The sequence below is a fragment of the Triticum urartu genome, chromosome 3 (assembly GCF_003073215.2).
Source record: "Triticum urartu cultivar G1812 chromosome 3, Tu2.1, whole genome shotgun sequence".
NCBI classification, from domain to species: Eukaryota; Viridiplantae; Streptophyta; class Magnoliopsida; order Poales; family Poaceae; genus Triticum; species Triticum urartu.
Window position 1 is genome coordinate 668,179,223 of NC_053024.1, and position 24,395 is coordinate 668,203,617.

The window sequence follows — 24,395 nt, forward strand, 5'->3', positions numbered from 1 at the left end:
CCAGGATTCTGAGACTGATCGGGTCTTTTCAGGAGAAGGAATATCCTTCGTTGATCGTGGGAGCTTGTGATGGGCTAAGTTGGGACACCCCTGCAGGGTATAAACTTTCGAGAGCCGTGCCCACGGTTATGTGGCAGATGGGAATTTGTTAATATCCGGTTGTAGAAAACTTGACACTTGCCTTAATTAAAATGAATCAACCGCGTGTGTAGTCGTGATGGTATTTTTTCGGCGGAGTCCGGGAAGTGAACACGGTTTGGGTTATGTTTGAATGTAAGTAGTTCAACATCACTTCTTGATCACTTCTAGCTTCACGTCCGTTGCATAGTTTCTCATCTTACTCTTGTACTCGTATGTTAGCCATCATATTTGCTTAGCGCTTGCTGCAACTCCACCTTATTACCTTATCCTACCTATAAGCTTAAATAGTCTTGATCTCGCGGGTTTTGAGATTGTTTAGTCCTCGTGACTCACAGATACTACCAAAACAGTTGCAGGTGCCGATGATACCAGTGCAGGTGATGCTATCAAACTCAAGTGGGAGTTAAACGAGGACCTTAGTCGTTACTACGTTTCTTTTCCCGATGATCAGTAGTGGTGCCCAGTTGGGACGATCGAGGATCTAGCAGTTGGGTTTATCATCTTTTCATTTGGATTTGTCCGTAGTCAGACTATGTGTGTACTTTGAATGATGTATGAATTATTTGATATTTGTGTGACGTGGTGACTGTAAGCCAACTCTATTTATGCCTTTCTTGTTCATTACATGGGATTGTGTGAAGATGACCCTTCTTGCGACAAAACCACAATGCGGTTATGCCTCTAAGTCGTGCCCCGACACGTGGGAGATATAGCCGCATCATGGGCGTTACACTCAAGGCTGAGGGTGAGGGCTACCTGCGAGGATGAAGGCGAGGACGAGCTCTCCGAGGCTTTGGAGAGGAGGGGTTCGATTAGGATGGGGAGGTGCAGGACATGGAGCCAGCACTAGACCCTACAGAGTACAGGTTATCACATGGATTATGCCCCTCGCTGGGATCAGCGATTGTGAGTATGTTTTGTTTTTCAGCTCATTTCACATTTCGCGTGGGTTGCTGATGTGCAGCTTTACTTTTGCTTTGTAGGGTGGGCAGAGGAGCATGTTGATTATCACATAAACGCTGTGCAGGTAGTGATTTATGTTTCCTTTTCTTGGATGGATTTAATTTTTTATTTGAAGTCGGAAGTTGGGAGCACTCAAGTTTTGATTAAATGACCTTGGACCGACAACAACGCTTATTTTGTTAATGCGTGTGACATATAGTGAAGTAGGAGTACTTATTTATTTTAAATGAAGCAATGGCATAATTCCTTGGTAGAGCTAAATTATTCTCTGATATAACAATCAAAGCCAAAATATAGCAATCAAAGCCAAAAGCAACTTATGATGTAGATAGTATGCTATAAGTGGTAACATTTACCTCCTGCCATGTTTTCTCCAGGGATTGTGGCATGCACCTCCAATTCGTCTAATTTATGCATGGAGAACTTTATCTTTGTTCAAATTGTGGTATCGTGTTTTTGCTTACTAACCAGCCAAATTTGACAGAGTACCTCACATTTACAAATCGGCATGTTACTGAAGAAATACATGATTCATGGCAAGGTTTATCTAGATGAGTACTCTTATGATCCAAGTTATTTTTGCTTTATTCCCTTTGGTGCGCGGGCTTACATCTGAAGTTCCAAGATGCAATGCTAATGGTTCTAGACTTTTAATCATGATTTCAGGAATTAGTTGCATTGGGTTAAGTGGTTAGTACAGAAAGTAGATGTCTCTCTACTGATACACTTTCTTCCTTAGCTTTAGTAACTTACAACACAAAAGATATGCAATATGGCAAGACAGAACAGTACGTTCAAATACTTTTCAGTTTCATAGCCTTACAATAATATATATTATTAAAGTGGCATGCTAACATGTAATTATTGTTGGTAGATGTGTAATTTTTCGCAGGAATTTTGAGAAAGGTGAATCCTTGGTTGCACTTCCCTACAAGCATTCATACCATCTTGACTGCATTATTCAGTGGCATCAAATAAATAAGATACAATGCCACTTTCAACCTAGTTATTGTTAGAACATATAGTTACCCATAGATGAGGATTGCTTATGTTTTCATGGTATGAAGCATATCGGGCAATCACACCTGTGACATGGAAATGTAGGGTTCCTTTGTACCTCTACTATACAACCAAACGGCTATGCTTATTAATCTAGTCACCAGCATAGAAAATGTAGGGTTCCTTTGTACCCGTGCACCACTTTTTTATACACATTTTGGTATTTGTATTTTTAGATGTCTTGGGTCTCTAGAACTCAGGTTTGGCGACTGTATGTTTGTTTGGTGTTTTATATACTGGGCTATTGGTATTCCTTGTAGAATTTCTGCACCTCCAACAGTGTAATTAAAAATGGGTATTTCTAAAAATTGCATTTAAAGTGCTTAATGAGGTACGTCCATAGATGTTTTAGCACCATACATATATGGTGAGTATTTACAGTATGATGTCTTGTGTGCAATTATTTACATGTCATGACCATTTACTTTTCACTGTAAACGATCCGATGTATCATGATACTTTTGTTTTAGCAAATTTTTATTCAAAATCAAGTTAAATTGAAAGCTTCTCATGTTGCTAACAAGTGTGTATGAAATCATACTAATGCTCAAAGTTAAGGTTATAACACCCAGTTAATGCTGAAAATTAGCACATAAAAATTGTGATGTCTGATGCGACTTCAATATACCATATATGGAATCCCATTTTATATTATTGCACATATAGTATAGATAAGTAGAAATATGCAAATGGATAAGCATGTAACTTATGTAGTGTTGTGTACAAGAAATCGACGTTTACTCCTGCCTTATCACCTTCTACCTATATATACTCATGTTGTTTATCTCCTGCTGAGTTGGTTGTAACCTTGTTTCTTTATGGTGTCCTCTTAGAGGGTAATCCTGTGTGTGTTCTACAGGCTGTTGCTGCCATGTTTTTCAAATGGACAAATTGGTGATCATCAACTCATCATTATTCAGGAGCTTTCAGGCAAAGCATCATGTCTGTCCGTCGCTGCAGGCCATTGTTGCGCCTGATAAAATCTTGCGTGATGTTGATTTGCTTCACGGGCAGTTCTTCTGCTTAGGTTTCTGGTTACTCCAGGCATATTTCAGTAGACACCTAGGTGTTTTGCAGGTTACTCTGGCCGCATTTCAATTGATAATAGGTTACTTTGTAAATAAAACATGCAATAAAGTTTTTCTATCATTACAGATCTGGACGTAGCTGGCCTCCTCAACTTGTAGCTGCATGCATTCATGCACTGCATGCACGTACGCTGTCTCCAAGGCTCCAACCTTGCTCGTCAATGCATGGCTAAGCAATCAGAGGTAATGTAGCACTCGCCGCCAAACGCTTCTGCGGGAGAGTCTCATGGTTCCACAGGTTTTTACTTTTTAGAGAGAGAGAGAGAGAGAGAAAGAGATGCCGGCCAGTACGTGGAGGACCCATCCATTGAGTCGACCGGACACCCATCATCTGGCGCCCTCAACCTCTATCTCCTTAATGGCTACCGGACGCCCATTTAGCTGCATCTGGCCAGTATATGAAGTTAGCGATTGATCTTTGTAACTTCTATGGTCCCTACTAATTGGCATCAGTCGGTATATCTTTGCAATTTTTGCTAGCCCCAATGGGTAGATCTGAGTAATTTTTTTGAAAGTTCCTGGTTTGGTGTTTGTGTTCAAGCCACTTTTAATTTTTGTGAAAATTCCTAGTTTTGTGTCTGTGTTGAAGCCACTTTCTGACCCAACAAAGAGCGGGGGCATTCCGACGGAGGAAATGATGCGATTTTTGTCGGGGGTTGGGTGCGACATATGCCAAAGGATGGCTTATCATGGTGGGGGCGAGTAGAACGTCGCTGGTGCCTGGAAATGGGATGAGGCGAAGACATGCACGCCGGCGAATCTTACCCAGCTTCAGGGCTCTCTGGGGAGATAATACCCCTACTGCTGCTCTCCGGGGTCTCCGCATGATCACTATGGCAAAGTGCTTACACGATTGCTCCTTGAGCTGTTTCCTGGAGGTAGGAGAGGGCAGGGCAAGCTCTCTCCCTCCTATATGATCTGGTCTAGAGCTAATGGATTCCAACCCTTTGCATGGGTGCCCTGGGGGGTTTATATAGGCCTACCCCCCAGGGGTACAATGGTAATCCGGCTGGACACGGGCCCAGCCGTCAGTGCCTCTGGCCTCCGTCTTCTCCACCGATGCTGGGGCCCGCTGACTAGTGGGCCTCGCCGACTGGTCTGGTATGGAGCCGACAGGCCGTGTCCGCCGCGGGCGGGTCTTGCCGGCTACTGATTACTGTAGCCGTGCTTCTGATGACGCGGGCTTGATCATGGAGTCGTGGCAACAGCCCCGCCGCCTGGCGGGCGATCACTATTGCCACTCTCCATCACATCTGATTAATGGCGCATGGGCCCCCGGGGGAGTGCTTGGCCGACTCCGGGGGCCGACTGGCGGCGCACTTGCCGTCTCCTAGGGTCTCACTGACTGGTGGGACCTGCTGCCTCCGGGCCATACAGACAAGCCGTCGTGGGCGCTGGATTCGGTCCTGCGGTGCTGATGTCAGGGCCGGCACGGCAACAGTGTCACGCCGCACGGAGATCTTCCTGGGTACGGCGTACTGTGCCCATGCCTGCCCTTGGTAAGGGGCGGGAGCGGGTTTTACTGTAGCCACTCCCCGATCCTGTCCCTCCCGATGAGGACATGGGGTTTGTTGGAGTCGCAGGCCGACTCCCCAAAGCTGGCTTCTCTGGAAGTCGCCAGTCAGGACTCAGCTTACCCTGAAGTCGTCCCTGGGACTCGGCCGTGAGTGGGCAGTCGGCCCTCTTGTCGTCGACTCCTTAGAAGGTGGCTCTTCGCCCTGGGGTCTTGAGGGGCGCAGCCTGCCCCGATGTCTTGAAAGGTTCTAGGGCTCGGGTTGGCCTACCCGTGGCCCATTACTCCGACAGTAGTCCCCGAAGCTGGTGAGGCGCCGCGGACAATCGACCGAGAAGCCTCAGCAGTTTCTCTTTCCGGGTGCTCAACACATGGTTCTTGGTTGACTTCTGCCGGGCCGGCTAGAAGGAGTCGGACTCGCCCAACTCTGACTCGCACAATATTTCGAATGTCGCGGCGGGATCCAAGTAGCGTGCTAGCTAAGCCTCCAGGCCGCCGCCCGTTCTAGGCCTGTCATGCGATGACACGTGGCTGGGCCATTCTGCCAGCCTACGTGCGCGACGGGACAGGCCCATAGGCAGGGCCCGCCACTACCGCGCCTCGGCGCCCGAGCGGATCCGCTGCAGCCCCAGCGGACTGTTGGGATTCCCATGGAGTTACTGCGCACAGTAACTTTGTCGTGGAACATGGGGGTCGTGGGGCCGTGGGCGCAGTAAATCCCACGACCGCCCCCTTGGCTTCGCAGCCCATGAGGCTATAAGTAGGGGAAAGAGGGGGGCACGCGCGCCTCTCCTTCCCACTACTCCTCGCTCTCCTCCTTCTCACTGCTCCTCGCTCTCCTCCTCCTTCTTCTTCGCTCCGCCGCGCGCCCAAGCTTCGACGAACGCTGCGGCGACCAGCTCGCGATGAGTTCTTCCTCTGCCGCCGCGCCTCCCCCGGTGCGCTCCGACACTTGGGACGGCTCCGAAGTTCACGACGACCACATCGAGTTCCTCCGCAAGACTCGTCGGCTTCCCGGCGAGGATCACGTGCGGGTGCGTCTTGCGCCGAAGGGGGAGATTTCCCCCGCGCCGCAGGAGGGCGAGCGGGTCATCTTCCGCTCGCACTGCTTGCGCGGGTTGGGGCTGCCGGCGAGCAGTTTCTTCCGCTCCTTCCTGGAGTTCTACGGCCTCCAGCCGCGCCACCTCACCCCCAACACGGTGGTGCTGCTGTCCGCCTTCGTGGCCTTGTGCGAAGGCTTCCTCGGAGTCCTCCCCACCCTCGAGCTCTGGGGGGAGTTCTTCTTCTCCAAGCTCAGCACCCAGGCTGCAGGCGTGCCGGCTCAATGCGGCGCTTTCATCGCCGTGCGAAGGTTGGGGGCCGACAACCCCTTCCCCACCATCTCGCTGATTAAGTCGGTGAAGATGTGGCAGAGATCGTACTTCTATGTCAGGAGCGTCTCCACGAGGGGCGACTGGGTCAACCTGCCGGCTTTCGAAGCCGGCCCGCCGGCTGGGAGGCTGCCCAACTGGTCGTACCGGGCCAAGTCACTGACGCCTGCGGGAGCCGGCACCGTCGCGCGACTCCGAGTGCTGACGCAGTCGGAGGGCTTGACTGGTCCAGACTTGCTGGCCGCCTTCGTGGCGCGTCGAGTTCTCCCGCTCCAAGGTCGCCCCCACATGATATGCCAAATGAGCGGGCGCCACGACCCGAGTCGGATGTGCACCAAAGACATGCCTCACGAGGAGGTGGCCTACATGGTGAACTACCTCTCGGACAGCAAGCTCCTAGAGGATTGGCGGTTCGGTAAGGAGCCGTACTCCCGTGCCAACCCCCCGCCCGTGGTGAGTTGCCTTTTCTTTCTTTCTTTGATTGTCTTCTTTCTTGCCGAGTTTGTTTTGACCAGTTGGCTTTGGTCAGAATCCCCTCCTCCATCCACCAGCTGGCACCTCGGGGCCGGCCCACGAGTTCCTTGCCGACCGGGCGGAGAGCGACGTTGACGACCCTGATCTGGGGGCGGCGGCTCTAGAGGACGACGTCGAGGGAGGAGGAGGAGCAGCAGGAGGCTCCAGGCCTTCGGCCACTTTCGCCGACTGGCCTGACAACGATGCCGAGGGGGAAGTCGCCCCCCGCCATCGGCCAGGAGCCAGCCAGCCTGGCGCGGGCTCTTCTGCCGCGCCAGGCACTCCGGACGGTGGGAAGAAGCGTAGGGCCGTGCCGACTTTGTTCGGCAGTCGGCCGAAGAAACCCAAGGGTTCGGCCGCGGCGACCCGGCGGGACGAGGCGGCTGCGAAGGCCATCCGCTTCCGTAAGGAAGTGAAGAAGCCGCCGCTGGTCTCCGCGTGAGTATTCTGTCTCAACGCTTTATTCTTTCTTTGTGGCTTTGTCTGAGTCTTTTGCTTGCTTCCCTTGCTTCAGGGCTCCCCTCACTCTTGAGAGGGTCACCGCCGCCTCCGTCATGGGGTCAGCGGAGACGTCCGCCACCACCCGGCGGATTGACCCCACTGCTGACCTCCGGGAGGCAACAGAGCAAAATGCGCAGGAGAAGCGCAACTAAGAAGAGGCCGCTCGCCTGGAGAAGGCGGAGGCCTCCGCCAAGAAGAAACTGGCGGAGGCCGAAGCCGTCGCCGCGATGAAGCGGTAGGCTGAGGAGGCCGCGTGCCACCAATCGGCGGTGTTCGTCACCCCGCTGAACTCCGCGCCGCCGCCTCCGGAGTTCACGGGGCAGACTGGGGAAGCCGGCGGCGAGAACCCCGTCATGGAGAGGGAAGGAGATGACTCCTCTACACCGGACGTGATCGTTCTGCCACCGCCTCCGCCGCCGTCTGGGAGCCCGCAAGGCAAATAGCCAGCGGACCCTCTGGTGCCGCCGACCATAGACCAGGCCGTGGTGAGGCTACTCCTCCAAGTCGGCTCGCCAACGCGCCACCGTTTGGAGAAGGCGACTTCGGCACCCCGCCCCCTGGAGGCCGGCACCGCCAGCTCGGCGATCCCAGACGCCGAAGCGACGAGCGCCGCGCCCATTGGGTGGGTGCGAGGAGGCGGCACAGGGCCACTGAACCAGGTGCTTCAGGACATCCAGGCGAAGCTTCGTGCTGAGGGCGACGCTCTCCAGAATTGCACGAAGGCGTACCTGGCATCGCGGGCATCCGTCCGGGTATGTTTTTTTCCTTTGGTCCTTGTTTTCTTGTTCCTCTCTGTGGGGGCGCACCAGCGCACCCACTGGGTGTAGTCCCCGAGTTTCGGGCTGGCTGCTGAGCAGGCGGCCCGGAACTCCAATTGATGAACTCTGGGCATTAACTTTTTGTCTGAAACGCTTGTCGCAGGATTACCACAACCTCCGCGTCACTGTCTTCAACCGTAACATTGAAGAGCTGGGCAAGCGGACCGCCGATTTGTCGGAGAGCCGGAGTAAGTCCTTTTTCTTCTTTGCGGGGGCGCGCTGGCGCACCCGCGGGCTATAGTTCCCAAGATTCGGGCCGACTGCTGAGCAGTTGGGCCAGATCTCCCCGACGACCTTCTTTATTGATGACTTAACGCCTTCTTTCTTCCTTCTTTTCAGGAGCCAATGCTGCTCTTCAACAGCAGCTGAGTGAAGCCAACTCCGCATTGCGCGCCAAAGGGGAGGAGTGCAGCAAGCTCGCCACAGAGCGCGATCTGCTGGCCACTCAATTGGCAGAGCAGAGGGAGCTGCTTGCGAAGACACAGAGGGAGGCGGAAGAGACGGAAACCGCCCTCCTGGCCGAGTTCGCGAGCGAGCGCTCCTCCTGGTCTGACAAGGAGGCGATGCTGGCCTCCGGCTTCCATGAGATTGAAGACATCGTTGATGGTGAGTTTCTTTACTTTCTTTCTTCGAGCTGCCGATTATAAGTCGTGCCGACTCCTAGTTTTTGACTTGCTTCTTCATTTCTTCCGTCTTGGCAGACTTCTTTCCTGGGCACTCGCAGGCCGCCATCCAAGCCATCGAGGCTGACCGTGAAGGTCGGAGGGCGGAGGGCGCAGAGATCGCCACCGACGCCCCCCGAACCCTTGACGAGCACATCCTAAGCATCGAGGCTCGCCTTCGGCCGACTCACCGGATGCTGCGCCGGCTTCAGCGTGTCGGTGCCCAGGCGATTGCCGCCTTGTGGCCGGACATGCAGGCTCCATGCATCCCCAGCCTGACGGCCGACTGGCTAGAGGTCGCGGCTGGTCGTCTTGAGGCCTGGAAGGGCTCTTTGGCCCGAGCTGGAGCGCGCCGGGCCTTGGAGTTCGTCAAGGCATGGTATCAGGGGCTGGATCTAGACCGGCTGGCCACACTTCGGTCGGAGGCCCAGCCGGAGCTGGCAGCTGCGGAAGACGCCCTCATCAAGCGTGCTGCGGCGATCGTCGAGTACACCGACACCAACATCTTCGTTCCCGAGCGGTCTGAAGATGGCGAGGAGGTACCGCCGGAGTGGTTTGTGATGAACCCAGACTACGGCGAGGACTCGGCGGAGGTGATTGGCTCCAGCGTCGAGGAGGAAGGCGAGGCGGAGGACGGAGGCGAGACGGAGGCACCAGAAGATGGAGCAGACGGCCAGCTTCAGCTCGACCGCGCCTCCAGCAACGAGCCACGTGCGACCGAGTCGACTGCCGCCGGAGGCGATCAAGCCGAGACTACCCAACCGGCCGCCCCGACGCTGCCGCCTCCTCCGACCCTTCGAATCCGTCTGCTGCTTCCTAAGCTGCCGCCTTATCTTTATTTTATCTGCTTTAGTAGTCTTTGAAGAACTTGTTAGTTCGCACAATTCCACCCGCGGGGTGTATTTTGAACTTCTGCTCGAAGATTCGGCCAAGGGCTTACGTTATGTAAATATATTTATCCGAGTTCTATCTTTTCTTGCTCATTGCTCTTTTGGCTTTTTTCCTTTGCTGCTTTCTCTTAGTTGCCTGCCTTGCCAATCGGACAGCGCTCTGCGGACTGCCGCTGGGTCAAATGCTTGGCTACTTTGGGAAGGCAAGTACTTAGCCGTTTTTAAGAGTTTTTGAGCAAGTTGAATAGAAGGCGGCAATCCGACTATTCGAGAGTCGGTTTGCAAAAAAAGGCTGGAAGCCGTCTTGAACTATGTAGCTTTGAGTCCTTAGCCATTTTTCATGCGAACGCCCATTCTACCTTACTTCTGCCCACCGAACAGTCGCTCTGCGAGCTGCGGCTTCTGACAGGAGACGGTTTAGGTGTTACAGACTACTTGTCCGGCTGCAGGAAGCATTTCATAGTGCAAGGCGGCAAGTCCCCGGGCCGACTTGTTGAGCCCAGTGCCAAGCGGCATAACAAAGAGTAACATACTTGTAGGCATAATTTTTATCATACAAACAAAAGAGGGCAGTCCCCGAGCTCGTCTCGGGGCCCCCGAAGTCTTGGTACTTTAATACAAAAGGTAGCATGGTACATACTGCATCAACTGTAAAATCTTTGGAGGAGATTTGCATTCCATGGCCGCTCTGTCTCCTTGCCGGAGTCGTCCCTCTTGCGTGCTCGGGGCTTCTGAGCGTCAATCAGGTAGTAGGAGTCGTTGCCCAGTACTTTGCTGATGATGAAAGGGCCTTCCCAAGGCGCCGACAACTTGTGCTGGCTGGCTGTTCGCTGGATCAGCAGGAGCACAAGGTCGCCTTCTTGGAAAGATCTTGGCTTGACCTTCCTGTTGTGGTATCGGCGCAGGCTCTGCTGGTAGATGCTGGACCGGCTGAGTGCCAATAGGCGGCCCTCTTCCAGCAGATCGACACCGTCTTGTCGTGCTTCTTCTGCTTCATCCTTGGTGTACATGGTGACTCGTGGGGAGTCGAACTCTATGTCCGTTGGGATGACGGCTTTGGCACCGTAGACGAGGAAGAAAGGCGTGAAGCCAGTTGACTTGTTTGGAGTCGTGCGCAGACTCCAGAGGACGGCTGGTAGCTCGTCGATCCAGCAGCCAGCCGAGCGCTCCAGAGGCTTGATCAGCCGAGGTTTGATGCTAGACAGGATGAGGCCGTTTGCTCGCTCCACCTGGCCGTTTGACTGTGGGTGGGCGACGGACGCTAGCTCCAGTCGGATGCCCTGTGTTGCACAGAAACGGGCCAAGCCGCCTTTGTTAAAATTTGTGCCGTTGTCGGTGATGATGCTGTGTGGTATGCCGTACCGAATTGTGATATCGGAGATGAAAGTTATGGCAGTCGGACCGTTCAGCTTCTTGATTGGCTTTGCTTCTATCCACTTGGTGAACTTGTCCACTGCGACGAGTAAGTGAGTTAAGCCACCTCGTGCTGTCTTGAATGATCCCACCATGTCTAGACCCCAAACTGCGAAAGGCCAGGCAATGGGGATGGTCTTGAGTGCAGAAGCCGGCTGGTGCGGCTTGGAGCTGAACTTCTGGCACCCTTTGCATTTTTGGACCAATTCCTTGGCCTCTTCTAAGGCAGTCGACCAGAAGAAACCGTGTCGAAAGGCTTTTGCGATGAGTGCTCTTGAAGCCGCATGGTGGCCGCACTCGCCTTGATGGATGTCTTTGAGAATTGCTTGGCCTTGCTCTGGCTCTACGCAGCGCTGGTAGACACCAGTGACGCTGCGCCTGACTAGCTCTCTGTTGACTATGGTGTAGGCTGCCGCCCGGCGTTGTACTTGCCAAGCTGAGGTCTCATCAGTCGGCAGCTCTTTGCTCGCCAGGAATTTGAGGATGGGCTGGGCCCATGAGGGTGCTGGTATTTCTTTGACTACTAGAACTGCGACTTGGAAGAGGGCGGTTGGGCTGGGAGGCGGCGGGTTGGAGTCAACAACCGCTTGCTGGGTTAATGAAGTCCCCAGGCCGACTGGCGCGGCCCATGGGTCGAGTTCTGGAGTCTTCGAGTCCGCCGCCGCAGTCCCCGGGCCGGGTTCGACTGTGGCGGCTTTGGAGCCATCTGCCAAAATCCCCGTACCGTCTGCCGGGGCTCGGGAGTCGGATCCAACGTCTTCGGGAGGAGCCGGCACAAAGATGGAGTCTGACTCTGGTGAAGGCTTGACAGACGGCTTGAGGAGGTGTTGAAGGGCGACACCGGATGGTATTGCTTGGCGGGTAGAGCCGATTCGTGCCAAGGCGTCTGCTTGGTCGTTGTCGTTTCTTGGCACATGGAGGAACTCGCACCCTTCGAAATACCCGCTGAGTTGCTGTACAAGAAAACGGTAACTCGCCATGTTTGCATCTTTCGCGTCCCAGTCGCCAGATGACTGCTGGACCACTAAGTCCGAGTCGCCGTAACACAAGATCCGGCGGATGCCAAGTTCTTTGGCAAGCCGGAGCCCGTGAATGAGCGCCTCGTACTCGGCGGCGTTGTTGGAGGCGGCAAAATGGATTTGCAGTGCGTATTTGAGCTTGTCGCCTTTAGGAGAGGTGAAGACGACGTCGGCTCCCAAGCCGGTGCGCATCTTGGAGCCGTCGAAATGCATCCGCCAATGGGTGGAGTCAGGCGCTGGAGGTAGGTACTGGGTCTCGGCCCAGTCGACGAGGAAGTCGGCCAGTGCTTGTGACTTGATAGCGGTGCGGGGCTGGTAGTGGATGGTGTAGGGAGCCAGCTCTATGGCCCACTTGGCTGCTCGGCCAGAAGCATCTCGGCTTCCGATGATCTCGGCAAGTGGGGCCGTGCAGACCATAGTGATCGGATTCTCTTGAAAGTAAGGCTTCAATTTCTTGGCAGTAAAGTGTACGCCACATCACATCTTCTGGTAGTGGGGGTAGTTCTGCTTGGAGGTCGACAGTACTTCGCTCAGGTAATATACTGGTCTCTGGACAGGTAGTGCCTTGCCTTCCTCCTTTCGTTCTACTACAATGACCGTGCTGACTACCCGGCTGGTGGCGGCGATGTACAGGAGCATGGGTTCCTTGGGAGTCGGAGCCGCAAGGATGGGTGGAGTAGTCAGCATCTTCTTCAACTGGAGAAAAGCTTCATCCTCCTTATGGTTCCACTCGAAAAAAGTGGTCTTCTTCATGAGTTGGTATAAGGGGAGAGCTTTCTCGCCCAGCCAACTGATGAATCGGCTGATGGACGCCAAGCAGCCGGTGAACTTTTGCACTTCCAGCAGTCGGCTGGGTACCTCCATTCTCTCAATGGCCTTGATCTTTACAGGGTTGCACTCTATGCCGCGTTCAGATACCAGGAAGCCAAGGAGCTGGCCGACTGGTACCCCGAAGACACACTTCTCGGGATTGAGCTTGATCTGGAATCGGCGCAGGTTCTCAAAGGTCTCCTTGAGGTCTTCCAGCAGTGTTCCACGCTTTTCTGTCTTCACCACCATGTCGTCCACGTAGACGTGGGCGTTCCTACCGAGCTACTTGAGGAGGCACTTCTGCATGCAACGCTGAAAGGTGGCGCCAGCATTCCTTAAGCCGAACGTCATGGTGAGGTAGCAGATGGCTCCAAGCGGCGTGATGAAGGCGGTCTTCAGTCTGTCAGCCGGGTTCAGCTTGATCTGGTGATATCCTGAGTATGCATCAAAAAAACTCAATAGCTCACATCCGGCTGTGGAGTCTATCACCTGATCAATTCTTGGTAGAGCAAACGGGTCCTTAGGGCAGGCCTTGTTGAGGCTCCTGTAGTCAATACACATTCGCCACTGCTTGTTCTTCTTCAGTACCAGGACCGGATTTGCTAGCCATTCTGGAAAGAATACTTCCATAATGAAGCCGGCTACTAGGAGTCGGGCTATCTCTTCTCTGACAACTCTTCTCTTCTCTTCTGATAGGCGGCGCAGGGGCTGCCTGACCGGCTTTGCATTAGATCGGACATGTAACTTGTGCTCGGCGAATTCCGTTGGTACACCTAGCATGCCTTTGGGGGACCATGCGAAGATGTCCCGATTCTCACGGAGGAAATCGACGAGCTCGCCTTCCTATTTGCTGTCGAGGTTTGTGCCTAGGACAGCGTACCTCTCTGGGTGCTCCAGATCCAAGGGTATCTTCTTTGTCTCTTTGGCCGGCTTGAACGAACCCTCAGCCTCCGACTCCTTTGGGTTGGGCGATACCTCTGGCTGCTTGCCGGCCATCGCCACAACTCGCTCAAGGAGCCGCTTCTCAGCCGCGATCACCAGGGACTCGGCTAGCCGACTGCTCTCAGCCGCACAGGCAGACGACTTCCGGTAGTCGCCGGCTACAGTCAGAATTCCCCTGGAACTGGGCATCTTCATTTTGAGGTAGGCGTAGTGGGGGACCGCCATGAACTTGGCCAAGGCGGGTCGGCCGAGTAGCACATGGTATGGGCTCTCAAGGTCCACCACCTCAAACCAAACCGACTCTCAGCGGAAGTGATCTTTGTCTCCGAAGAGGACGTCCATCAAAATCTTGCCGATTGGTGAGCAGGAAAGCCCAGGAACAATGCCATGGAACACAGTCCGGCTGTTCTGAAGCTGTCTTTGCTTGATTCGTAACTTCTCCATGGTGTCCTTGTACAGGATATTGATGTTGCTGCCTCCGTCTATCAGAACTCGCGAAAAACGTGCGGCTCGCCTATCCGTAGCAAAGGTGGCGTCCAAGACCAAGGCATAGGATCCTGGACTCGGCATCACCTCTGGGTGGTCAGCCCTGCTCCAGCTGATGGGCTTCTCGGACCAGTGCATGAACTCTGGCGTCTCTGATGCTACAGCATTCACCTCTTGTCGCTGCAGCCGCCTGTTGCGTCGATCATCGGCCATACTGGTAAACACCACGTAGGCTCCGTGTTCTTCAGGGTATTTGTCTTATACTGCGCCGACTGGCCTAACAGCCGGCTGCTGGGGCGGTGGCGGAGGCGGCTGCCCAGCAGGCGGGGGAGGCAGGAGGCCGTCTCCCTTGGCGATCCTGGTGAGCCAGTGGCACTTCCGGGTGGTGTGATTCGACGGCTTTGCACCGCTATGGAACTTGCAAGGTCCATCCAGAGTCTTCTCGTAGGAGAAGGCCGGCAACAAATTGGGCTTGCCGCCTTTCTGTCGCTTGGGCGGAGGCTGCCCGTCCGGCTGCTGGGCTTCAACGGTCGCGACCTGCCAGCTGCTGGAAGCCGGCAGCGGGGCCTTGCGCTTGTGGTCGCCCTGCTGTTGTCGCCGATTGGCGTCTCCCGCCGGAGTTCTTGGAGCTTGAGGGGCCACTTTGCCAGTTGTGTTGACTTGAATCTCCGCCTTCATGGAGGAGTCAGCCGTGGCGTACTTGTCCGCTATGATCAACAGCTCGTCGAGGGTTTCTGGCTCGTCGCAGAGGAGCTTGTGCTTGAGGAGGGTGCCTTCTCTGCACCCGGTCGTGAAGTACTCGATGGCCTGCACCTTGTGCATGCCCTCGCAGGAGTTCCGAAGCTCGGCCCAACGCGTGAGGTAGTCGTGAGTCGACTCGTCGGGACCTTGCACGCACAAGGAGAGCTGGCGAGGCTTGGGAGGACGCTTGTACGTGCTGGTGAAGTTGCGGACGAACGCTTCGGTGAAGTCGACCCAGCTGTTGATGCTGCTGGGCTTCAGGCTGTTCAGCCATGTCCGTGACGTGCCCTGGAGCATGAGCGGAACGTATTTTATGGCGACACGCTTGTTGCCGTTTGCTATATTGACAGCCGTGGAGTAGTTGACCAGCCAGTCTTCCGGCTTCACGGAGCCGGCATACTTGGGCGTGTCTCTTGGGAGCGTGAACCCTCTGGGAAATGGCTCGTCTCGAATGCGGGGTCCGAAACAAGGCGGACCCAACTCATCTTCTTCTTCCAATGCTAGGGATAGGTGAAGTCGGTCGATCCGGTGGCGGGCGTCATTTTCTCCGACTCCCTCTCGGCGGCCAAGGCGATCGCCGAGAGTCGGATGGTCAATAGGCGGCGGGGAGACTCGCCTCTCCTTGCGAGGAGGAGGAGGCGGACAGTCGACCCGTCGTTCCACTGCTCTCGGGCGGCCGTCTCGGTCGCGCTCTATGGTAATGTGAGTCCGACTGTGGTTGACAGCCGGATCCTTGTCTCTTCTTCCTCGGGCACCGCCAGTCGGCGTCCGAGACGTCGCGCCTTGATCTCGGCGAAGGTTGTCGTTTTGCCACTGCGGCGCCTCCGTGCGGCAGCCGGCCTTGTTCTGCGCGGCAGCCGCGTCGAGGAGCCGCTGGACTTGCTCCATCATCAGGCGGCGTTCTTCGCCCTCGAAATTGTCCATCTCGTCCGCCGCTGCCTGGGCGGCTCGGATGTTCTCCACTGGTGTAGCGTACACAGGGCAGCTGGCCCCAAACAGGTTGGCGATGGCTACGCCGCACTGCTGGACCGCGCCAAAGCGGCTGGGCCCTGCCGGGGCCGGTGAGCCGCCAACGACGCGATCCATCTCCCGCTGGTAGGCTTCTGACAAGCGTCTCATGCTGGCCAGCTTCTTCGTGCCTTCGACGAGCTGAAGGCGGCGCACCTCCAACATCTCTGCGTCAGCGTCTTCCAGAATGGGCACAGTTAGGTCTTGTAGCTCCGCGCCGAGTGAGTCGTGCGCTCCTCCGCCGGGGAGCTCGTCATGACTGATGACGAGCACCTCGGTGACGGTGCTTCCGTCGCTCTCCGCGCGAGGGAGAGGTTCGTCGTAGACCACCACATTAGTGGGGAACGCGTCGAGCGACGCGGTGTCGGAGTCGACCAGCATCGGGTCGGTGGAGCCTACAGACTCCAAGTCTACGGCAGGCTCGCCGGAAACGTGGAGTTGATCGAGGAGGCCCGCGAGGAGGCTCTCGGAGCCGCCCGTGCCTGCGTTGGATGCAGGTTCGTCGGAGAGGCGAACCTCTCCGACAAGTTCGGCGAGGCAACTGGCTGCGCAGGTGATCTCAAGGCCGCGCAGCGCGTCGACACAAACTCCGTCTGGCGTGCCTGGCTGGCTGCGCTCGCCAGGGAGGAAAAGGGTTCCCGTCTAGAACAGGTCTCCGAACGACGGTGCACCAGGCCCCACGGTGGGCGCCAAATGTCGGGGGTTGGGTGTGACATATGCCAAAGGATGGCTTATCATGGTGGGGGCGAGTAGAACGTCGCCGGTGCCTGGAAACGAGATGAGGCGAAGACATGCACGCTGTCTTCTCCACCGATTGCTGGGGCCCGCCGACTGGTGGGCCCCGCCGACTGGTCTGGTATGGAGCCGACAGGCCGTGTCCGCCGCGGGCGGGTCTTGCCGGCTGCTGATTACTGTAGCCGTGCTTCTGATGACGCGGGCTTGATCATGGAGTCGTGGCAATAGCCCCGCTGCCTGGCGGGCGATCACTATTGCCACTCTCCATCACATCTGATTAATGGAGCATGGGCCCCCAGGGGAGTGCTTGGCCGACTCCGGGGGCCGACTGGCGGCGCACTTGCCGTCTCCTGGGGTCTCACTGACTGGTGGGACCTGCTGCCTCCGGGCCGTACAAACAAGCCGTTGTGGGCGCTGGATTCGGTCCTACGGTGCTGATGTCAGGGCCGGCACGACAACAGTGTCACGCCGCATGGAGATCTTCCTGGGTACTGCGTACTGTGCCCATGCTTGCCCTTGGTAAGGGGCGGGAGCGGGTTTTACCGTAGCCACTCCCCGATCCTATCCCTCCCGATGAGGACATGGAGTTTGTTGGAGTCGCAGGCCGACTCCCCAAAGCCGGCTTCTCTGGAAGTCGCCAGTCAGGAGTCGGCTTACCCTGAAGTCATCCCTGGGACTCGGCCATGAGTGGGCAGTCGGTCGTCTTGCCGTCGACTCCTTAGAAGGCAGCTCTTCGCCCTGGGGTCTTGAGGGGCGCAGCCTGCTCCGATGTCTTGAAAGGTTCTGTGGCTCGGGTTGGTCTACCCGTGGCCCATTACTCCGACAATTTTCGCACCAGGTGCCATTTCATATTCCGAATTCCCCCAAGGTATGCTATGAATTGGAACCAGCCTCAACTACAAAGGAACTTCTCTAAGTAGTTCCAGTCTGATGATGCCACATATGCTTGCTCTGACTTCTGTCCTTTCCTCCCCGCCCACCTTCCTTTTGTGGAGCACGAGGACGGTAACGCTCATGGGTCGTCTATCTCTATCCTTCTGCTTCCATAGCTAGCCAATAGTAATTGCTCCCAATTAATGAGCATCCATTCTAGAGATTTGCTTAACACAACACAGTGTAATGGAACATTAATCTAAGACAATGGTGGTCGCGGGGAGGATGCGGAAGGTGTAGGCAAAAGATCGAATGGGTAGGCCATGGAGATGAGACGGCACACACGACCTGCAGGAGACCAGGGTGGCAGCTGGTCGGAGGGGATGTTGCCCCGGCGACGGGGCTCGAGGGACAAACAAACTCATCGGGATGGCTTGCGTTGGGCCGGGATTTGGGAACTACCGGTCTGAGGAAGTATAGTGGTGGTTCCACATACAAAAAATAAAAGGGTGTACCATATGTACCCAGGTTGTGCTGGTGACGTGTAGTATACTCCCCATGTATACCCCCATGTTGTGCTATGTAGCAACATCCTTCCTTAAGGGTAAACGCTGGGTTTTTGAACAATGAAATATACCTGGGTTAAACTGTTCTTTTGCAGAGAAAAATGTACTCAACTCCCTGAACATGCCCGTTGGACTAGTTAAATATGATATTTCATGGTTTCTTTATGGTTGAAGGCCAGCATGTCGCTATGGTGTTTCTTGGAATGGACAAATTGATCTAGACACTTCTCTTGGCTCAGCTTTCAGGTAAATCATTTTGTATTACTGCCACTCAAGACATTTGGCTTTGATAGACTTTTTTAACATGTTACCTTATCAAAGTTTTGTTGCACCTCTCAAAATTCTATGCGTCTATTTAGCCTTATTGATCAAACCAGAAGATGGTACGAAATGATTTACTAGGTTTCTAGAACTCTGATCTGACACACCTATATTTAGAAATGGAGGGAGTATATATATATACCAGATCACTTTCGTCCCGTACTGCACTATCGCGCCCAAGGAGGATTCAAAAGGGTGCAGCGGCGGCGAGAGGCCCGGCGCCGACCGCAACCCTAGCCCGAATCAGCACCTGCCTCCCAACACTTCCGGAGGGGGCTGCTGCGCCGATGGCAAGGCGAGGCGCGACACTCGTTTACGGTCCTCAGCCCTGTCCACGTCGACATCCAGGAGCAGGCAAGTTGGCTAGATCTTGTGGCCCTGGCTGTCCCGTCCCCGTCCCTAGGGTTCCGAGGTGCGTGACTGATATCCTGATGTTCCAATTTCTTTTGAGGGTGCGACCAACATATAACATCCCTTTTGTATAGATGCAGGAGAGGGCGTTCATGATTTTGTAGATGAATGGAGGCGGCGAGGACAGCGATTATGGGAGCTCAGAGGACGGGAGCTACGAGCATGAGCATGAGGAGGAGCTAGAGCACCACCACCGCGTCCACCTCCAGGAGCACCTGGGTGGCGTCCATGGTGATGGGGACGATGATCTCAAGGCTGAGGGTGAGGGCCACCTACGAGGATGAGCTCTCCGAGGCTTTGGAGAGGTGGGGTTCGATTAGGATGAGGAGGTGCAGGACGTGGAGCCAGCACTAGACCATGCAGCGTACAGGTTGTCACATGGCTTATGCCCCTCACTGGGATCAACGATTGTGAGTATGTTTTGTTTCTAAACTCATTTCACATTCCGCGTGGGCTGCTGATGTGCAGATGTACTTTTGCTTTGCAGGGCGGGCAGAGGAGCAAGTTGATTATCACATAAACGCTGCACAGGTAGTGATTTATGTTTCCTTTTCTTGGATGGATTTAATTTTTGTATTTGAAGTTGGAAGTTGGGAGCACTAAAGTTTTGATTAAATGACCTTGGATAGACATCAATTCTTATTATGTTAATGTGTGTGACATACAGTACTGTAGTAGGAGTACTTATTTATTTTAACTGAAGTTGTGGCACAATTCCTTGGTAGAGCTAAATTATTCTCTGATATAGCAATGAAAGCCAAAAGCAACTTATGATGTAGATAGTATGCTATAATTGGTAACATTTACCTCCTGCCATGTTTTGTTTGGGGATTGTGGCATGCACCTCCAATTCGTCTAATTTATGCATGGAGAACTTTATCTTTGATCAAATTGTGGTATCGTGTTTTTGCTTACTAACCAGCCAAATTTGAAAGTGTACCTGACATTTACAAATTGACATGTTACTGAAGAAATACAAGACTCATGGCAAGGTTTATCCAGATGAGTACTCTTATGAGGAAAGTTAGTTTTTGCTTTATTCCCTTTGGTGCCCGGGCTTACATCTGAACTTCCGAGATGCAATGCTAATGGTTCTAGACTTCTAGTCATGATTTCAGGAATTAGTTGCATTAGGTTAAGTGGTTGGTATAGAAAGTAGAGGTCTCTCTATTGATACACTTTCTTCCTTAGCTTCAATAACTTACAACACAAAATATATGCAAGATGGCAACACAGAATAGTACATTCAAATACTTTTAAGTTTTATAGCCTTACGATACTATATATTATTAAAGTGTCATGCTAACATGTAATTATTGTTGGTAGACGTGTAATTTGTTGCATGGAATTTGAGAAAGGTGAATCCTTGGTTGCACTTCCCTGCAAGCATTCATACCATCCTGACTGCATTATTCAGTGGCGTCAAATAAATAAGGTACAATGCCACTTTCAACCTTGTTATTGTTAGAACATAGTTCCCCATAGATGAGGATTGCCTATATGTTTTCATGGTATGAAGCATATCAGGCAATCACATCTGCGCCAAGGAAATGTAGGGTTCCTTTGTACCTCTACTATACAACCACATGTCTATGCTTATTAATCTAGTCACCAACATAGAAAATGTAGGGTTCCTTTATACCCGTGCACCACTTTTTTTTACATATTTTAGTATTTGTATTTTTAGATGTCTTGGGTCTCTAGAACTCAGGTTTGGCAATTGTATTCTTGTTTAGGGTTTTACATACTAGGCTATTGGTATTCCTTGTAGAATTTTGGCACCTCCAACAGTGTATGTAAAAATGGGTATTTCTAAAAATTGCATTGGAAGTGCTTGATGTAATATGTCCATAGATGTTTCAGCAACATACATATATGGTGAGTATTTACAGTTTGATGTCTTGTGTGCAATTATTTACATGTCTAACCATTTACTTTTCACTGTAAATGATTCGATGTATCATGATACTTTTGTGTTAGCAAATTTAATTCAAGTGAAATTGAAAGCTTCTGATGTTCTAACATGTGTGTTTGAATTCATACTAATGCTCAAAGTTAAGGTTCTAACACCCAGTTAATGCGGAAAATTAGGGCATAATAATTGTGATGTCTGGTCAGACTTACCATATATGGAAGTCCCATTTTATATTATTGCACATATAGGATAGAGAAGTAGAAATTTGCCTATTGATGAGCATGTAACATATGTAGTGCTGTGTACAAGAAATCAACGTTTACTCCTGCCTTATCACGTTCTACCTGTATATACTGATGCTGTTTATCTCCAGTTGAGCTGGTTGGAACCTTGTTTCTATTTGGTGTCCTCTTAGCGGGTAAGCCCGTGTGTGTTCTACAGGTTGTTGCTACCATGTTTTTTGAATGGACAAATTGGTGATCATCAACTCGTCATGATTCACGAGCTTTCAGGTAAAGCATATTGTCTGACCTATGCTGCAGGCCATTTTTGCGCCTGACAAAATCTTATGTGATGTTGATTTGCTTCAGGGGCAGTTCTTCTGCTTTGGTTTCTGGTTACTTCAGGCATATTTCAGTAAGCACCTAGGTGTTTTGCAGGTTACTCTGGCCACATTTCGATTGATAATTGGTTACTTCATAAAAACATGCAATAAAGTTTTTCTATCATTAGAGATCTGGACGCAGCTGGGTTCCTCAACATGTAGCTGCATGCATTCATGCACTACACGCACGCATGCCGTCTCCATGGCTCCAACCTCGCTCGGCAAAGCATGGCCAAGCAAGTAGAGGTAACGTAGCAGTCACCACCAAATGCTTCTGCGGGAGAGTCTCATGGTCCTGCAGTTTTATACTTTTTAGAGCGAGAGAGAAATGCCGACCAGTACATGCAGGACCCATCCAACGAGTCGACCGGACGCCCATCATACGGGTCCTCAACCTCTAGCTCCTTAATGGCTACCAGGTGCCCATCTTGGTGAATCCGGCCAGTACATGAAGATACCGATCGATCTTTGTAACTTCTATGGTCCCTATTAATTGGTATCAATCAGTATATCTTTGCAATTTTTGCTGGCTCCAATGGGTAGATTTGAGTAATTTTTGTGAAAGTTCCTGGTTTTGTGTCTGTGTCCAAGCCACTTTTAGTTGTTGTGAAATGTAACAGCCTGGTTTTTGGCCCTTTTCTTTTTCTTTTTGATTTATTGGTTTTTGCTCTGTTTTTCTTTTTGGAGTGGTTCTGTGGCTTTGCCACCTGGGAAATCATCTTCATTTCCTCTCCCAAGTGACTCATGATCATCAAAACCTTGCCAAGATCATGTCACTCCACTGCTTGACCAAACCCTAATTTCTTTTTCTCAGGAATATTCCTTTTCCTATTAAAGGAATAACCCTGTCTGCCCTAGGTTGTGAAGCAACCTATATTTCTGTCCATCCAAGAATTCCCAAATAAATCTCATAATTTCTTTGGGTCATATATTGCTCAAATATGCCCAAACTTTCCTGTCCTAGCCCAAGAATAATTCCCCAATAATTATTCTTCCTTTCTGTCCAGAGTGGCACTTTGTGAATGAAGTGTCATTTATCTTATCTTGTTTGCTCCCAAACTTGTTGGGCATTCTTTTATGTCCAAATAATTGCCACATGACAAAATTCAACTTTATTTGCCTAGCCAATCTTCCTCAGTGATGTTTCAAAGTTTCTGTCAAACAGAAGCCACTATGAAGGAAGTACTACCTAGGGTTATCCAAATGAGTTGAAATTTTGCACACTCCTTCATGTCCTCATATTAACACCCTCCACCCATGTTCAGCCCCATCCAGTCATCTATGTGAGCACAATATCAAATCTTTCATTCTGGCAATATTTTCCAGGTTGTGAAGCAAGTGCATTTTATATTGCTTCAAAAATCCTGATAAATTACCAGATCATGCTCCTACCTGTATAACTTCTCTCCACCAAATTTGGGACCAATCCATCAAGCCAATACTCCTCTCGAATTTTTGTAAGTTTCTGTCCAAAGGATATTTTTGTGAAGCAAGTACCATTTTGGCTTGTCCAATTGGTATGGAATTTTTACAGCATCTTACTATGACCAAATCATTAGGCCTTACCAAATTCCAGCTCAAGTTGATGCTCCAGGTGAGTGCACCATCCTGATCTTGATTTTGGACTAAATATGCAGTTGTAAAGCAACTATGGTGTATCTTGGTCCAAATCATCTCAAAATTAACAGGATTATAGTCCTTCCTAAGCTGATCACCCCAGACAAACTCTCTGGCTCCAATCCCCTTCCTATTGATCATCAGTTCTCGGCCAAGTTTACCGCAGTAAACTTTAGAGGATGATTACCATTTAACCAGAGTAGTTTTCATCGATCTACCACCTCAGTTGAAGCCTCCCCAGGATGAACTTACCACTAGACAACAAGTTCTAGCTCATTTCCCCCGCTACATGCCAGTGCACGCGGTGACCGCGACGATGGCGAGCCTGTGCACGTGCTCTGTGTGTAGTGGCTGCGTCTAGTGGCCGTTTGTGCTTCAGCACCTCCTCCTCTCATCGCCTTCGCGTGCATGCCCGTGTCCAACGTCTTCACCTCATCGTCGCCACCCCCTGGACAGCTCACCCCCTCCGTCCGCTTCCTCACCGACGCTCATCGCCGAATGCCCACGTTCCCCTCCATGAAAGCGTATTCGTCCTCTCCCTCGGGCCAGAATACGTTTTTCGTTCTGGAAAACGTATTTCCTGAGAAGGCGCTTTCAGTTTTCCAGCCGAGGGCCTGTTTGTGATGATTTCTTTACAGACAAGTCCCTAGCAGAAAAACCCTTATATCTCTTTACTCCCAACTCAAAATGAGGTGATTCCAAAGACCACTTCTTCGTTTCGTCGAGCCCGTTCTATTGGTATAATTCTCACTATGTTTTAACATTCTGAAAATGACCATTTTTCCCTTGCGCTTAATCATCCCCTCTGAGAGAGAACATTTTCCGGCGATTCTTTCTGCGAGCTTCTTGCACTTCTTCCCGGTGATTTGTTCCACCCCAGGCAAGCCACAACCACCATTTGCATGATAGCCATGTAGTAGCATTGGTTTTCAACTTGAATCTTTAATAACTGTATGATTATTTTGCTACTGCAGTCATTATTTCGGTTATGCTTATGGATCGGTGGTTATCATCATGCTATGATTTCTTGCACATTGTTATCACGTTCTACCTGCTAGTATTACTTTCATATTGGCCATGCTTGGTAGTAATACATGTTGGCTTGATCATGTTCTTCGGTGCATGACTAGCGTCAGTTACCGAATACCATTAATATGTTTTGTTCCTTGCTGTTAGCTGGTTAAGTGTTTACTCGGTTATGTTATTAATGTGTTCTTGCATGGTACTTATTGCTGATGTTAATGGTCATGTTATGCTATGAGTAGTGTTTTACTTGTCATATTCATGCTCGGTATTATGTTAGGCTCAGTTGGAGAGGATTCATTGTTGATATGGTGGATAGTTATGTTGCACCCCGTGCTTATGTTGATATCATGCTCATGCATTGTAATTGCATCATGTTATTTTATCATGGCT

The 24,395-nt window shown here is 51.9% G+C and overlaps 1 pseudogene; it reads left to right on the top strand.

Annotated features, from left to right (window-relative positions):
• LOC125549039 overlaps positions 1 to 19,127 on the top strand; it is a 46,131-nt pseudogene extending 27,004 nt beyond the window's left edge.
• Positions 19,128 to 24,395: the final 5,268 nt, after the last annotated feature.